Source organism: Clupea harengus, chromosome 9 (genome assembly GCF_900700415.2).
Source record: "Clupea harengus chromosome 9, Ch_v2.0.2, whole genome shotgun sequence".
Taxonomy (NCBI): Eukaryota; Metazoa; Chordata; class Actinopteri; order Clupeiformes; family Clupeidae; genus Clupea; species Clupea harengus.
Window position 1 is genome coordinate 22650692 of NC_045160.1, and position 18071 is coordinate 22668762.

The window sequence follows — 18071 nt, forward strand, 5'->3', positions numbered from 1 at the left end:
CGACGAACATAGTATAGATAATAATACGAATGAGTTTGCAAATATATTGTGCAAAATATTTTTTTCTAACAGGCAATACAAATGAATTAATCCTGCAAAAATGGAAGAAAAGCTTTCACACGGATGACATTGCCAGCTATACTGCCAAAAGACACCAGTCAGTGTAAAAAAAGGATTTTATGTGTTAAAGCAGCAATACGGAGTTATGTTCCAAAACTAGTAAGCTAACCTAAAAGGCATGCAAAAACCTTGCAAACAGCCCAGCTGACACTGATAGAAGCTTGCCAACACACTAACTGGTGTCTTTTGGCAGTATAGCTGGCAATGTCATCTGTGTGAAAGCTTTTCTTCCATTTTTGCAGGATTAATTATTTTTTTTGCCTGTTAGAAAAAAATATTTTGCACAATATATTTGCAAACTCATTCGTATTATTATCTATACTATGTTCGTCGCCCAGAAGAGTGAAAAAGAAATGTCCAAGTGTTCCAATGTGCCCTCGAGCGTGAGAGACAAGATGCTGTCATTGCATTGGCTGAAGAGGCTCACGTTCGCAGCACTTGCAGAAAGAGAGCTGGCAATAGTCTGATACGGGAAGATACTAAATACGCCAGGAAATAATAAAGCCTAATATTAATATTTTGTTTGGTGTCAGCATTGATATGTTTGACCCTTTTGTGCTTTGTACCCCTGTTCTTGCTTACCTAATCAGAATTAACCATATCGAGAACCTTTGTTACATCTATTTTTAACAGCGTGCATATTGCACAGTTTCTTGTGATAACAGGTGTCTCGCCTTTTCAGATATGGAGTCTGGAGACTGCCTATCTTGTGGTCTCTTGTGGCCTTTCAGAAGCGTCTTAGAGGAAACTGTAACCCCGTCATGGCCTGTCAGAAGCGCCTTTCTGAAGGCCTGTGGTCTCGTCATGACCTCTCAGAAGCGCCTATCTGAAGGCCTGTGACCCTGTTATGGTCTTTCAGAAGCGTCATGGCCTGTGACCTTGTCATGACCTGTCTGTCATGTTGTTTATCAGAAAAGGCATCTCTACCACGTGATTTATCAGAAAAGGTATCTCTGCCACGTGATTTATCAGAAAAGGCACGTCTGCCACGTGGTTTATCAGAAAAGGCCCTTCTGCCGCGTGGCAGCACTCTCATCTAACTGCTTCTTCAATCTGTTGAGATGTCCATGTTCCAGTACCAGCAACACACACAATATTCAACAATACAGTCATAAGTAGGTAAAAATACGACACAATCTTTCGACCAGTGTGTTAGGAGCAGCTGGTTTTGTTGAAGCCATAAGAATAAAGTTAACGTGCCCACATAATGGGACCATGCTAGTTTAGACTAGTACCAGCAGGCTAGCAACTCAAAAGTGATATTAACTGGTGATAAGTTAGCCTATATGATCCCTTGGATAGTAATAAGGCTATCTCTGTTCCCTGTAATCTCTCGACCAATGTCAGCAGTCAACTAAGCATGGTTAGTGTCTGTATTAAATTGATGAATTACTGTGCAGGAAAAACAGCAGCCTGAAGCTAGAGATGTAGAGCAGGGTGATGATGAATCAGCATCAGGGTTTCAGGTGAGACGTTGAATTTTCCATTTTCCACAAGTTAGTACACAAATGTTAATATATTCTAATAAAGTTTGCCTGTTCAACATAATGTATAAAATATACTGTTATTGTATATTGGCATAGACATATGTTTGGGATATCCAAAAAAGGACAACAAAAAGAAGTGAAGTGAATACTTGCAAAAAATGTGGAGAACGTGAAATGCCGTGCAGTGTCCCTACCAATGCTGAGACCAAACCTACGCCCTTGGCTAATCACAACAGTCAAGAAGTTAACTAACCTCCCTTCACAGTTGGTACCTGTGGCATCTCTCTGTTCATAAGCGCAACGAGTTTGTATCTTTTATCGAAGGTAAAATTGATCAGGTAGAACATCTTTCAATAACAAACAGTTAAACATTTGGAATCTACCATTTGTTGGGAAAATCATTGAAAAGTAATTGTTAATCAGCTAACTGCTTTCTTCATGTCAAATGGCTATTTTAACAACTTTCAGCCAGGATTCCTGTTAATCACAGCACTGAAACAGTATTTATTAAGGTTTTAAATGACATATGCCTCAATACTGATACAAGCAAAACATCAGTCCAAGTGTTAGTGAAAAAAAAAGCCTTGCATTGATGTGTAGGCCTACAACAGGGGCAAATTTAGGTTCCCACTTTTGGGGGGGGCTAAGCCCTTAGATAAAACCTATAATTTTTCTTGTAACCCAGCAAAACTAGGGTGGTTCGCTATACCTTTATATCCAGCAGCAGATTATGGCAGCTTTCAACAGCTTGGGTTAGACAGTCGCTCCCAGTCTGTTTACTAGACGTTATCACCGTCTGTCTGCACGCTCACTCACAACAAACAGAGCCGTGCGCTTGACGCCACGGTCTCAAACAAGCAGGATTCCCCCCCCAAATAGGGCTAGATACGCCACTGGTGTACAATATTGATGATAAAATGTGTGTTTCTCTCGGAAACATTTAAATCTTTAAAGTGAGGATTGAGTTTAAAAAAAAGTGAGAATGAGAGTTCAATGTATTCCATCACATTGTAATTTATTAATGGGTACATTTGGGTTTTACAGATATTACTAATGTTTTTAGTCTTTTTCATGTTTGGCCTATATTTGCCATCCTAGGGTACAAAAGGGCAATACCCTTAAACAGAACATATTTGTTCCATTTCCAAGGCTACGTTTAAATTCCAATGTCTCTCAGGGTACAATGTGTATAAAATAGGGGGATATTAGATGTGTGAATCCCAAAAGGATCTGTATGCTGATAACTGAATGACTAGGTGACAATCGGCACAGATTGTCCGGTAAGAACTATAATGAATGTGAAGTTCCAATGATGATGGTATTTATTGTACACATACACTTGCAAGACATGAAGTGGTAGATTAATTTGAAATTACTTATCCGTGTAAAAGGATAGACATTGAACCATGAATCCGTATTTGAACCGTGGTTTCTATGAAATGGTACAAATGACAAATATATACAAATATTCACAATTACATACAATAAAGATGAAAACAGTATATACACACGATGATTATGACGGCTATGATATACATATGGATATGTTCCTTTAACACCGTGCCCCGTAACAGTAACTCGTTGGTATAACAGTAACATGAATGAGACATGACACGACAGTGAATGATTAATACACTAAATGACTAACATATATTATCTACAATGATATGAACAGACTAAATCACTAAACACACATATATACAACACTCACATTCTCAAAGACGCACGGCAAGAACAAACGTGAATGTCCTTGATCCTAGATAATGTCCGATGTACTTCTGGACGCTCCTCTCCAGCTTTGGTTGACCGACAAAATGGCCATAGGAGGGTCGGACTTATATAGGTGAGAGGGAGAATGAGAGGGCATGTCAGGGCATGAACTGAAGGGAAGCCTTGAAACTGTCTTGAAACTGTCTTGGGGTGGCCAAATGGTCAGTCAAATTCCACTGTTCACGGGCCCCACGGACCCTGGGATCAATTGATTGGGTGACCTCCCCATAGACCCCAGGTCCCGTGTGGCTCGCACAGTGGGGTGCACAGCTGTAGACCGCTGGTTGCTTAGCGGCAGCCTTTTGCACAATGCGGTATCCTTGAAGGTAACACCCCAGTGACAAGACATTGTAGCCCTAAAGGTAAAACAATTTACTTTAATGCCTGAGAGGTTCATTAGTGTTTGATGCCATCCTCATCTAGCCAAATGTTTTCCCCTAATCCCTGCCACTTTATGTGGCCTTTTTTCGTCACAATAAAGGACCTGTTGGTGGGGATGCAGAAATTCTCAGAGATGGACTTCACAAATTCTCTATTGCAGTGGGAGCAAACCCAAAAGACGCTGACGTAAAGGGGCCCTGCTTCTAGAATTTTGCCGTACTCGTCTGCAGGAATGAGTATGCAGCGGGCACGGGTGTCGGCTTTGAAAATCATCTTCATTGATTGGCTCGCTCCTGTAGTCACAGAGCCATCCCCACTGACTTTAACTTCCATCACCAGCTCCTCCAGCCGCATTTTATCTGTGCTGTAGTAAACCCGGATGGGCATCCCCGAGGCGTTGGCCACATGGGTGATTTTGCTCCCCATTATTGATTTTGTAGACAAAGATCTGTAAAGTAAGTGTGAAAGAGGCAGTGATGCCTATAATGTACTGCAAATATCAAGCACCTTTTGAGGATCTTATGGCACTTTACAGCGAGGTGGGTGGTGATGCAGGTTTATTTAGACCACATGCCGCATCTATTAATGTTGCTTAATGTAATATTTGAGCTTGTAGGCATGTGGGCAGGTATTTGGACTTCACCTGCGTAGTTTGACTCCCCACAAACTTTGTCTGTCCCACAACTGGCTTGTCTGAATGCCAACACTACCCTGGTTATTTTTCTCTTTCTATGAGACTGTCAACAACAGCAGTTTGTTTCTACGACCATAACTAACCTAAGGAAGGTTAGATGAGCCAAGATTTCTAAGAATCATGTTAAGAAAAACAGGCCAACAAACCAGTCATATTGACCGATCCAACATAAAAGTTTGTGGAATTAGTTCACTGAAGCCAAAGGTTACTTTGTGAACTTTACCCAGAAGGCTTATTTCAAAAGTGGCTTATCTGAAAATCTGAAAAATCAGACTGCCAAAACTGTTCTAAGGTCTGTGCCCCTCCGATGGAGAAAATGTGATATGGCGCCATATAGGTGCCCTTACTAAAGAATAATCTTGAGGTTTAATACATTATCCTGATACGTGTATGAATCAATCTGCCATGTTCTCTCCCATCCCTTTCCTTTCGGCTCCAAACAGCCTGAGTCCGCCTCTGGTAGGCTAATCTGTAGCGCACATGTCAGCGAAAGTGAAACTACATTCCACGCCGAGTCGCATCTGCTCCGAAATGTAACGGGTCCATTAGACCATGGCTATTTGCTAACAGCTTAAACCCTTTTTGGCAAAGTTTTCAAAGTAACTTTAGGCTTCACTGAACTTATCCCACTAACAATATGTTGAATTTATCAACATGACTCTATTTTGGCCTCCGCCAAAGAGATTATGTTTTCGGTGCAGTTTCTTTGTCTGTCTGTTTGCAGGATCATATGCAAAAAAAAATACCGGCCCGATTTTCAGGACACTTTGTGGAAAGTTATCAGTAGGCTAGGCCTATTTGTAACAGTCTAAGAGATGTAAAATTATACTTACCAAGGACAAAAGGCAGGCTTACCAAGGCTCAAAGGATGAAAAGTAGACTGTCGTCCTGCACTTGATCTCGGAAGCTTCAAAGGAGACCCTCCCCATTCACTTTCTGTTGCCGAACTGAATTATAAACTAGGCATCGGCAAAATGCAGTATGCCGTGCGCGTTTACTCGGGCCGGATGCACATTAACCCATATGTGGGTAACCGAAGCATAACTGATCACCACAGCACATATCCTGAATAAATTACCTTCAGTAAAAACTATTTATGGGCTACTAAGCCTATCGGCGGGGATTTCATTTAACTGACACTGGAATAAAGAATAGCCAAATTATAAATATAAAAATGTGTAAATTTACATACCTAATAGTAATTTATTGTTAACGTTTTTAAATAAATAATAATATTTTGATTGCCGTTAATGAGGTAGCCATTTGGCACCATTTTGCATGAGAAATTATTCACTAAAATATGCTATACTGTCTTCTGTTTCCTGTCAAAGATTGAGCAGGAGTGCTGAGGACGGGGAGGCTGCAGCACCTCCTCCATCTCCAGCCAGGGTGAAAGCCCCAGGACATTCTCTTGCAGCACCCATCATCTCACCACCTAGAAGGAGTTTGTGGTCCACAGGCCCTGCTACACTGAACATCAGCGCAGCTGGAGGGAGCTAGGGCCAGGGAGCAGACTTATTCCAGGTGCAGTGATGTTCTGTTGGCTGGATTGAGTCCCTTGCTCTTGCTACATAGAACATCACAGCACCTAGACTGAGTCTGGTCTACAGCCCCAGTTACACGAGCATCACAGCACCTGGATTGAGTCTGGTCTCCAGCCCCAGTAACACAGAACACCACAGCACCTGGACTGAGTCTGGTCTACAGCCCCAGTTACACAGAACATCACAGCACCTGAATGTAGTCTGGTCTCCAGCCCCAGTTACACAGAACACCACAGCACCTGGATTGAGTCTGGTCTACAGCACCACTGTGATGAGGGATACCTCAGGCAACGACCCTGGGGCTCTGCCTTTATTTTAAACACTTTTGTTGCTTTTTGTACACACACACACACACACACACACACACACACACACACACTCCGTGATCCCTAGCGCCTGCTATAAACACCACAGCGCCTGGATCGAGTCTGGTCCCTGGCTCCTTCTACACAGAACATCACAGCACTTGGATGAAGTGGTCCCCAGCCCCTGCTACACATAATGCAATGACTGGACTTGAAACCACTTTCTCTTGTATACTGTATATACACACACACACACACACACCGCAGCACCTGGAGGTAGTCAAAAGTAATGGTCCGATTCATAAACATGCGGTACCCGACAGTCGCAACGCTTTCAAGCTGAGTGTTTGGGCTGGACCTAGATTCAACAACAGAGTTTGGCCGAGTCGGGCAGCCATTCCGCTGTTTTTTTGCTACTTGGGTGGGCTATAAGTAGGCCTATAGGCATACAAACTACGAACTGGAAGTTCTTGCAATGGCATCCATCCTCTCCTGGCTAAGACGGAAGCAATGCGTGTCCTCCAAGACTCTGAGAAGGGAATTTCCTTTGGACAGCCCCAAATGAATCATCCCAGATATCTAAAGGCCAGTGAACCACTGACTGGTTGTCCACTGCTATTTTGCTCTTTGGTTTTAACCTTATTGTTTACTGACATAATATGTAGAAAACATACAATTTTACAGTGAAAATATAATATTTTGGTAAAATGACTGGGAAAATAGGCTACCATGTCACAAGCAAGTAATTAGGCCGTCAAAATTCAGTCAAAAGTGTGGGCAATATTTTGCTACTGTGTAGGTCATTTACATTCACAATATAAAATATTTCACCATTCAGCAAAAACATAGGTCATTTTTCTACAGAAACAAGGAACTTGGTGTCGTGGTTTTCCGTCACAATAACGGACCATTGGGGATGGCACTCTGAGATTCTTCTGAATGAAGAGTGCATTACAAATTAAATGAATTATTACTATTATTACTCTCCAGTCATTCACCACTGCAGCTGCCAAAAGACGCTGGCGTAAAAGATCCCTTCTCCCGAAAATGTAACATAATCGTTTTCGAGGATCTCTATGGGTAGGATACTGAGTAACGGGCCGTGCCTGTTACGTCAGTATGTGGTATGTTCACACAAGTCCTTGAGAGACTGTACAGATGATCAAATATGAATCATATTACACATTCTTTATCCACACATTCTTATCCAGCAGGAGCCTCCTCCTTTCAGTTACAATGTTGTGGCTCTTCGATGTCTTACTCTACTTCCTAAGTCAATATTTTTAACCTGTTTGTAATGCTGTAGTTTGTTTGAAAAACTATTTCCATATTGTTAAATTGATTCCATTTGAACTTTTTGAATGAGAAATACACCACTCTACATGCAATTCAGCGAAATTCCCATCACATTCCTTTAGCTATCCATCCAGTGTGTGTGCTCCAAAAAAACAAAAAAAAAACATACATATCAGCAACCTTTCATCAGGATTTGGGGACTGTATCTTTGACGTTTATTCATTGAGTATGAAGAGACAACTGTGCAAAGTGCACCACCGCCACCTATTGGTCATTTATTGAACCCGTTAATTAAAAAAATAATAATGTGAAGTACTTCTCAGTGGCAGGGAGAAAAACTGTAAATTTAAAAACATTCATATTATCTGATTCCTATCCTTATTGAATACTCAACGTTGCTCTACTTAATAGCAACAGCTAGATAATAGCTAGTGTCTGTTGCCTTGCTCATCTTCCCAAATGTTTTCCCCATATTTCTGCCACTTTATGTGGCCTTTTTTCGTCACAATAAAGGACCTGTTATTGGGGATGCAGAAATTCTCCGCGATGGACTTCAGGCATTCATTACTGGAGTCGTTGCTCTCCAAAAAGACGGTGACGTAAAGTGGCCCTCTTTCTATAATTTTGCCGAACTCTTTTGCCGGAATAAGTATGAAGCGGACACGGGAGTCGGCTTTGAAAATCATCTTTGTTGATTGGCTCGCTTCTCTAATCCCAGTGGCTTCCCCTCTGACATTAACTTCCATCACCAGCTCCTCCAGCCGCATTTGATCCACGCTGTAGTAAACCCGGATGGGCATCCCCGAGGCGTTGGCCACATGGGTGATTGTGCTCCCCATTATTGATTTCGGAGACAATGATCTGTGGAGTAAGTGTGAAAGAGGCAGTGATGCCTATAATGAATTGCAATTATCAAGCACCTTTTGAGGATCTATGGCACTTTACAGCGAGGTGGGTGGTGATGCAGGTTTATCTTGACCACATGACGCATCTATTAATGTTGCTCAATGTAATATAAGACCTTGTAGGCATGTGGGCAGGTATTTGGACTTTGGACAAAACAGTGCTCTGGTTATTTTTCTCTTTCCATGGGATTGTGAACAACAGCAGTTTGTTTCTGCGGCCATAACTAACCTAAGGAAGGTTAGATGAGCCGATTTATCATATTCATGTTAAGAAAAACAGGCATATTGACAATCCAACTTAAAAGTTTGTGGAATTAGTTCACTGAAGCCAAAGGTTACTTTGTGAACTTTACCCAGAAGGGTTTAAGATGAATCTGCCTTAGTTGGACTCCCCACCCACTTTGTTTCAAAAGTGGTTTATCTGAAAATCAGAAAAATCAGAAAGCCAAAACTAAGGTCTCTCTCTATATGTTTGTCTACGGGTATGTCAACTGCGTCTTTTTGTTTCTGTGACCATAACTAATTATTACTATATGGACGGTTTAAATGAGACAAGGATATTATGTTTTCGTTGCAGTTTGTTTGTCTGTCTGTTTGCAGGATTATATGCAAAAACTACTGGCCCGATTTTCATGAAACTTCGTGGAAAGGTGTCAATAGGCTAGGCCTACTTGTAACAGACTGAGAGATGAAAAAATATACTTACCAAGGACAAAAGGCAGATTTACCAAGTCTCAAAAGACGAAAAGTAGACTGCCTTCCTGTAGCTACTTAAAAAAAAAGTAGCTCACTAACGGAATAGGGTCTACCCATCCAACAAGAAGACTAGAGCCGAGTACGGAATCTGTGCTGGGAATTCGGTTTCGGTTTTGCTTTTTTCGCTTTTGGCACGTAGCGTTGGAAGCTTCAACGGAGACTCTCCCTATTTACTTTACTTTGCCGAACTGAATTGTAGAGTCGGCAACGGCAGACATCCCAAGTCTCCCGGAAGTCTCCCGCATATTGATAGCAACTCCCTGATGCCCGCAAATTACTTAAAATCTCCCGGAATCTATAGCGAGCGAGCAAGACCGCGCACTTGAGACAGACGTGCTACAAACCGCGTAAGCATCTGTGTAGCGCGCGCACGACAGAGAGGGAGAGGGACCTAGAGACTGTGCGTGTGTGTGGCAGTGTGAGTGTGTGCCTCATGAAGCATCCTGATTGGCCTGTTTCGGTAAGTCAACCTGTGATAACGTAGTTTCCATTAAATGAGGATTCAATCCAGATGATCATGTTCAGTATTTAATATAAGAACTCGCAGAGGTTGTAGATAACGTACATCACTCAGGTTAGGTATCTGCTTAATCTACTGTCAATGTCTTGACCTCCAGGGTTAACTGTACCTCCTGATGGAGTGGGGTGGTATTGCAATAGTATCTATATGAACCAGATAATCACGATACCACATTCCTCCCCCCTTAAGAGTAAACTACTCTGGTGAGCTTCAACATTAACTGTTACCTTAACTGCTCACTATATACTATAGACAGTAACATTCTGACAACCCATCCTGTATGCTTTAACTATCAAAATAATCTACATAAAATCATAACACTATTGACTATCTTAAAATAGTGTTCAGATGTAAACTTTTAACTGAGAAGAATAATTAGCCTATACATCAATGGCAATGTTTACAGGTGTTGTGCATTGTTTTTTTTTTTTTTACAAACATCAGAAAACAATAACTAGGAAGGTGGGTGGACTACCATCCTTCCAGTGAGTCCCAGAGCGCATTCTTGCTCTTGCTTAAGGGAGCTCACTCCTATTTCACAAAGTCTCTCAGATGAGTTGGAGTCTTTTTTGTGCGCTCAGAGCGTCGCAGCACCGGTGGTGAGTCTGCACTCGCGTCTGGTGGATCAGCTGGAGGGTGAACCTGGGCTGTTTCAGTGGGCTCACTTCCTTCTCCTCCCACTGACGCTGGAACAGCAGAGTCTCTGGTCAAAGCCTCCGCTGCGTTCTCTGGAACCTGAAGACTCATGGGCTCCAGTATCATGTCCGGCATGGATGTCTCTGTCATCGAAGCGTGACGTTTACGGATCTGGTCCACGTGACGTCTCATGACGCGTCCATCTCCTGTCTGCACTGTGTAGGAGACAGGCCCTGTGTTCATCTCAATGACGGCTGGGACCCACCTTGGTCCGTGACCATAGTTTCGGATGTACACGTCGTCACCAGGAGAAAAGCTTCTCCATTTGCTGTGTAAGTCATGTTGTGCTTTCTGTTTGAGTTGTTTCTTTTGAATCTTTGACTTCACATCGGGCAGCAGAAGATCCAGTGTGGAACGCAGTCTCCTAGACATCAGCATTTCAGCTGGAGACAAGCCAGTTGTACTTTGGGGTGTAATCCTGTAATTGAACAGAAATCTTGCTATTTTTGTTTCCAAAGTATCTCCTTTTGTTTTCTTAATTCCTTGTTTGAACGTTTGCACGGCTCTTTCGGCTAGGCCATTTGATGCCGGGTGAAAGGGTGCAGATGTTATGTGCTGTATACCATTCTGTTTCAGGAATGATTCGAACTCTTGGCTTGTGAAGCATGTGCCATTGTCTGATACTATTGTCTGAGGCAGGCCATGTGTGCTAAAGCACTGTCTGAGTTTTTCAATGGTGACTTGGCTTGTTGCATTACTTGTTGGATACACATCAAGCCATTTTGAATGTGCATCGATAACGATAAGAAACATCCTGCCTAAGTGAGGGCCGGCATAATCAACATGCAATCTACTCCAGGGTGTCTCTGGCCACTCCCAGGGATGGAGAGGAGCTGCAGCTGGAGCCTTTCTGTTTTCCTGGCATGTGTGGCAGGACTGTACTTCTCTTTCTATGTCAGCATCCATACCTGGCCACCACATGTATGAACGTGCCAAGCCCTTCATCCTGGAGATGCCTGGGTGTGTGTAGTGTAGATGTTTTAAAAGGGTGGCCCTCCCCTTCTTTGGAACAACCACTCTCGCTCCCCAGAGCACACATCCATCTCTGACACTGAGTTCAAGCCTTCTCTGGCTGTAGGCCTTGAACATTGAAGCCACCTCTTTTGGCCAGCCATTCAAACACCACAACAGCACTTGTGATAATATTTCATCTTTCGCAGTCCACTGCTTCACTTGGGCTGTTGTGATTGGTGGGTCTTCCACCACATCCAGCATGAGGACCTGTCCTGTGTCATCCTCCTCTTCAGTGTGTGGCAGTGGTAGCCTGCTCAATGCGTCTGCGTTTGCGTGGTCTTTGCCTGGCTTGTACACCATATTGTACTCGTACGCTCTCAGAAGTATTGCCCACCGTTGCACTCTTGGTGACCCCATCTGTGGCACCGGCTTCTTTTCATGGAAAAGCGAGATCAATGGCTTGTGATCAGTGCTGATCGTGAATCTTCGTCCATAGATATACTTGTGAAATCGCTTGATTCCGAATATGATGGCTAACCCCTCCTTGTCGAGCTGTGAGTAACGCTTTTCAGCTGGTGTCAATGTGCGTGACATGAAGCCTATGGGCTTTTCACTTCCGTCTTCCATGATGTGTGACAGCACGGCGCCGACTCCGTACGGTGAGGCGTCGCATGCCAGCACAAGTTCTTTGTCTGCTGAATAGTGAGCCAGGACTTTTGCTGATTTCAGCAGCTGTTTAGACAAACAAAACGCATCTTCTTGTTCTTTCTTCCAAGTCCACTGAATGTCTTTTCTTAACAATCTGTGTAATGGTGCTAGGCGTGTGGCGAGATTAGGAAGGAACTTGTTATAGTAGTTTAAAAGGCCAAGATATGCTTTCAGCTCAGTCACTGTGGTTGGAGGTGGAGCTTCCTCGATGGCTGTTACCTTGCTTTGCACTGGGTGCAGGCCTTCAGCATCAATCTTGTGACCCAAGTACTCAACCTGGTCTTGCAAGAATGCACACTTGCTTCTGCGCAGTCGCAGTCCTGCCTCTTTCAGTCGTCTGAGTACCTCATCCAGCGTGCTCAGATGCTCTACAGTGTCTCTTCCAGTCAGTAAAATGTCGTCAAGGTAAACAGCTACTCTGGGCAGGCCTTGTAACAAACTCTCCATTGTTCTCTGAAATATGGCTGGAGCAGATGAGACTCCGAACGGGAGCCTATTGTAGGTGAAAAGGCCTCTGTGTGTGTTTATCGTTAGGTATTTCTTGGAGTCATCCTCCACGATCTGCTGATAGGCGTGGCTTAAATCAAGTTTGGAGAACCGTGTCCCTCTTGCCAGTGTATTGAACAGGTCTTCTACACGAGGAATAGGGTATTGCTCTAGTGAGGAGGCGCTGTTTACTGTTAGTTTGTAATCGCCACATATTCTAATGGAGCCGTCCGGCTTCAACACAGGAACAATTGGTGCCGCCCACTCAGCGTACTTGACAGGTGTTATGATGCCCTCTTTCAGGAGCCTATCTATCTCCTCTTCTACTTTCGCCCTCATGGCATACGGAACTGAGCGGGGGCCTATAGAACTTTGGACGGGCCTCCGCAGACACACGGATTGTTGCCTTCATGCCTTTTAACATGCCTAGTTCTTTTTTGAAAACATCCTCATGCTTTGACAGTACTTCCTGTAGCTCATGTGCATCTGTTTTTACATGTTTGATTTCATCCCACTTGAGCTTCAAAGCCTCCAGCCAGCCTCTACCTAACAAGCTAGGTCCAGTGCCCTTCACCACCACTAGGGGCAATGTCTTCCTTTGCTGAGCATAGTTCACTTTTACTTCAGAAACTCCCACTACTTTGATTTTCTCTCCAGTGTATGACTTCAGAGACATTTTACTTTCATTTAATTTGGGGCGTTTATTTTCTTCCCACATCTCATTGAATTTCTTTTCATTCATAATGCTCACACTGCATCCTGTGTCTATTTCAAAGTTTACTTTCTTTTTATTCACTTCCATGTTGACTTTGAATGGTTTAATTCTCTGCATGGAAGTTTCTGTATTCAGGCATGCCAGTGTGAATGCTTCTTCGTCATCAGAGCTATCGTCATCATTTTGTCTCTCACACACGTTGTGTGACCTGTGTGGACGGGGTTGAGGGCGTGCGCGCCGCTCTGCTCTGTGTGCTTTGGTTTCACTGGGACGGGCATCATCTTTACTTTTATTCCTACAAGCCTTAGCGACGTGCCCTACTCTCCCACAAAAATGACACTTGGCATCTTTAAATTTACATTCGGCTGCACTGTGCCTTCCGTGACAACGATAACAATCTCTCTCTTTGTTTCTCCATTCTCCTCTTGTCTCTTTTCCCTCCGTTTTCATGCTGTTACATGCTACGGCCGCCTTTTGTAGGTCTTGGGCATTTTTACTTGCAGTTTCTGCAGCTACTGCTATCTTAAATGCTTTTTCAAACGTCAGGTCTATTTCGGAGAGCAGACGTCTTTGAATCCGGTCGTCATTCATACCGCACACAAGACGATCTCTTAACCTTTGCTCCAGTGTAGTGCCAAAGTTACAGTCATGAGCTAGTCGTCTGAGCTCCGCTACATATGCACTCACAGATTCCGTAGGCTGACGTGAACGCGAGTCAAACACATATCTCTGCACCATCTCGCTTGGTTTAGGATTGAAGTGCTCTTTCATTACTTGTGTTAACTGATCGAATGTTTTCGAAGATGGCTTATCTGGACTCACCAGGTTTCTCATGAGCTTGTACGTTGCTGGACCGACCACACTGATTAGGATAGCCCTCTGTTTCTCTCCATCATCGATCCCATTAGCTTCAAAAAACTGATCGAGAACCTCGCAGTACTCTTCCCAAGTCTGCTCTTTTGCATCAAAAGTTGACAGGGTGCCTATCATCATCGTAGTCATCTTTCCGTTTTGCTCGTTACCTCCAGTCCAATAGCACTTTGCACGTTCCTACCGTCTGCCACCTGCGGTCATCCCGACGCATCCGACTTTAATCAGGCACTTTTCTCCTCCATCCAGTATCCTCGTCGCCAATATGTGATAACGTAGTTTCCATTAAATGAGGATTCAATCCAGATGATCATGTTCAGTATTTAATATAAGAACTCGCAGAGGTTGTAGATAACGTACATCACTCAGGTTAGGTATCTGCTTAATCTACTGTCAATGTCTTGACCTCCAGGGTTAACTGTACCTCCTGATGGAGTGGGGTGGTATTGCAATAGTATCTATATGAACCAGATAATCACGATACCACACAACCAATCAATTTTCAGTGTGGGCGGGCTTTTATCTCTTCTCCCGAACCGAATTAATCAGTTCAGTGTATCTAGGAACAGGAGCACCATGGCAGAGGGAGAGTACCCCAAAAAACGAAACAAATAAGACATATTTTACAACAGACTATACAAAGGTGTACCCCTGTCTTAGAAAAGTAAATCACAATGACAGTCTTGCTCGCTGTACAATCTGTAACAGTGATTTCAGCATTGCCCATGGCGGGTTAAATGACTGTAAAAGACATGTTGAGGTGAGTTCAACAAGTTTCATTTCATGTGCATATTATTCAGGCCGGCTAGTTGCCAGGGCTACATGAAAACTCCTTAGACCTGTTTAAAGTTGCAATGGAATAAAAATAAAAGCAGTTAACATAAATAGTATAAGCAGCATATAAATAGTAAAAGTAATCTACATATTTAAACATAATTAACAAAGAATTGCATAGGGCTATAGCCTATTGAATGATATTATTTTAGGGACCACAACTTGTTAGGGAGCGCAGGGAAATAGGCCTAGGCCTACATGAAGGCTACATGTAGGCATGCATGTAAATATTTATATTTTAAATTTCCCGGGGGGGGGGGGGGGGTGGTAGGTTCGGGATACCTCCCTGAAATGACTTTTTGCAGGTTGGGATGTCTGCAACGGTCAACTGCAATCTGGCCGAGTGCGGCTGGCAACTTGACAGCATAGGGCGTTGGCAACATGCAGTAGCGCCGATGCCGTGCGCGTTTACTCGGACCGGATCCACATTAACCCGTATGTGCCGGTGTGGCATCTGTGGTCATTTCTTGAACCCGTTGATTACAAAAAATGCAATGTGAAGTGCTTCTCAGTGGCAGGAAGAACAAACTGTAAATTACTACTCTTAATCACATTAGCCCAGTAAAAACATTCACATTATTTGATTCCCTATCCCTATTGAATACTCAGCTTTGCTCAACTCACTGGCAACAGCTAGATAAAAGGTAACACATGTTGCAAGATGTATAAAGTGTAGTCTCAATTGAAATTACAATCTCCATAATAAACTGTGGGGTCTAAGTAGTCTACATTTACCATCATGTCTCTGGAGGACTCAGTGAAATTCTCTCCATGTTCTCCTACAGGCCATTCAGTGTCCCTCAAAAGACCTCTGGTGTTTGTGCACAGTCTCGGCTTTGAGGAAGGAAAACAAAGTGGTTTGGACTGAGCAGTACAGCATTTCAGCCAATCAACAGCAAAAGGTGCTCATGCTCCAAGGCTGTTGAGTACAAGTGAAGGACAACACCTTTAAGCCACACCACACCAATTCAGGATTTCTTGGTCAAACTACTCTTAGTTCAACGTGAGGTGGGAGTAAAGGAAGCAGTATGGACTGCTTAAGCTTTGTGTAGAAGAATTTTAAAGTATAAGCGTCTTTAATATTAAAAGTATAAGATGTTTTCTACTCGTAGAACTGATTGTGTAGTTGGTGTGAGATCATGAGATTGTCACTGTCTTGAACAGAATCATAAGGATGTCATTATATCCTGGAAGAACATTATTCCCAGGATTTTATGTATTAAAGCAGCAATACGGAGTTCTGTTCCAAAACTTGTAAGCTAACTACCTAAAAGGCATGCAAAAACCTTGCAAACACCACCAACAGCCCAGCTGACACTGATAGAAGCTTGCCAACACACTACTAACTGGTGTCTTTTGGCAGTATAGCTGGCAATGTTATGCGTGTGAAAGCTTTTCTTCCATTTTTGCAGGGTGTTCCAGCCCGTTACACAGAACTACATAAGGCATATCTTGGATGGCTAGTGGGGAGGACGCAGGTGTTTGTTTGTCCTTCACATGACCAAATGCTATCAAAATGAATTTGAGGATGGTACCAAAACTAGTTGCCTATAAAACCATACATCAAAAAGTGTCAAATTGTTGCATAGTGTTACTTTAACTTGACTGTGAGAACTTTAGTGAGTCGGCTAAACGTTAATTAAAATGTATCCTGATTTACGTAGAGGTAATGTGTATGCCTACCATGCAGTATGTTTCTAAAGTGATTATTAACAGTGTTAAATATTCATGTAAGGATGTATTCATTATTGATTAGGCCCTACATACATGCAGAGAGTATTCCCCTGTCCTTGATCAATTGATGCCATTGTTAAACACTCACAGCATCCAGGACTGTTACAGAGGACAGGGAAAACAGACAGTCTTATGCACAGAAAGACACAACATATTGGGTAATGGTAGACAAGACCCTAATACTCAAGGACACTTGTTGATACTCAGGTAAATTACATATAGCACACGGTTTTGCAAACTTCAGATCCACTATCAAATCCATAAAGATGCTATGCACATATTATGATGAAATATGCAAAGAATGACAGTCTTTCTTTTCTAACATCAGGAGAAATATAAACAATACTCATGTGCTAATCACAACAGTCGAGAGGTTAACTAACCTCCCTTCACAGTTGGCACCTGTGGCATCTCTCTGTTCATAAGCGCAACGAGTTTGTATCTTTTATCGAAGGTAAAATTGATCAGGTAGAACATCTTTCAATAACAAACAATTAAACATTTGGAATCTACCATTTGTTGGGAAAATCGTTGAAAAGTAGTTGTTAATCAGCTAACTGCTTTCTTCATGTCAAATGGCTATTTTAACAACTTTTAACCAGGATTCCTGTTAATCACAGCACTGAAACAGCATTCATTAAGGTTTTAAATGACATACGCCTCAATACTCATACAAACAAAACATCAGTCCAAGTGTTATTGGACCTTAGTGCAGCTTTTGACACTGATCATGATATATTACAACAGACTGGAACATTCGGTTGGGTTTTCTGATATGGTTATGAAGCAGCTCAGATCATACTAACAAGACAGGAACCTCTTTGTTGCCATTGGAAACTATACTTCAACACCAATATCCTTAACCTGTGGTGTCCCCCAGGGGTCAATCTTGGGGCCTTTATTATTCATCCTTTATATGCTCCCGCTTAGACAAATCATTAAAGACAACAATATTTCTTATCGTCTTTATACTGACCTCTCACATGACGACTATAGTCTTCTCGAATCTGTGTCAATCATTTCCAATGGTAGGGATTTTCAGCTCAAGTGAGTAGGTTAAAGTTGTAGGCTAGAGTTCACTAGCTAGTTATATCTGGCTGAGCTACTGATTTTACTATTTTAAACTTCATGTGCTATACCTTTATATCCAGCAGCTGATTATGGCAGCTTTCACCAGCTTGGGTCAGACAGTCGCTCCCAGTCTGTTTACTAGATGTTATCACCATCTGTCTGCACGCTCACTCACGACCAAACAGAGCCGTGCGCTTGACACCACAGTCTCAAACAGGCGGGATT

At 42.7% G+C, this 18071-nt stretch overlaps 2 long non-coding RNA genes and 1 pseudogene across 2 annotated transcripts; all 3 read right to left on the bottom strand.

Annotated features, from left to right (window-relative positions):
* Window positions 1-2596: 2596 nt before the first annotated feature.
* Window positions 2597-6362, bottom strand: LOC116221859. The gene is made up of 2 exons (XR_004164324.2): window positions 5286-6362; window positions 2597-4206 (listed from the first exon to the last, which is right to left on the bottom strand). It is a non-coding gene; the product is annotated as an uncharacterized LOC116221859 (long non-coding RNA).
* Window positions 6363-7789: 1427 nt separating this feature from the next.
* LOC116221858 lies at window positions 7790-14809 on the bottom strand. Its single transcript, XR_004164323.2, has 3 exons — window positions 14700-14809; window positions 9209-9728; window positions 7790-8458 (listed from the first exon to the last, which is right to left on the bottom strand). It is a non-coding gene; the product is annotated as an uncharacterized LOC116221858 (long non-coding RNA).
* Window positions 10062-14689, bottom strand: LOC122133173 (annotated as a pseudogene).
* Window positions 14810-18071: the final 3262 nt, after the last annotated feature.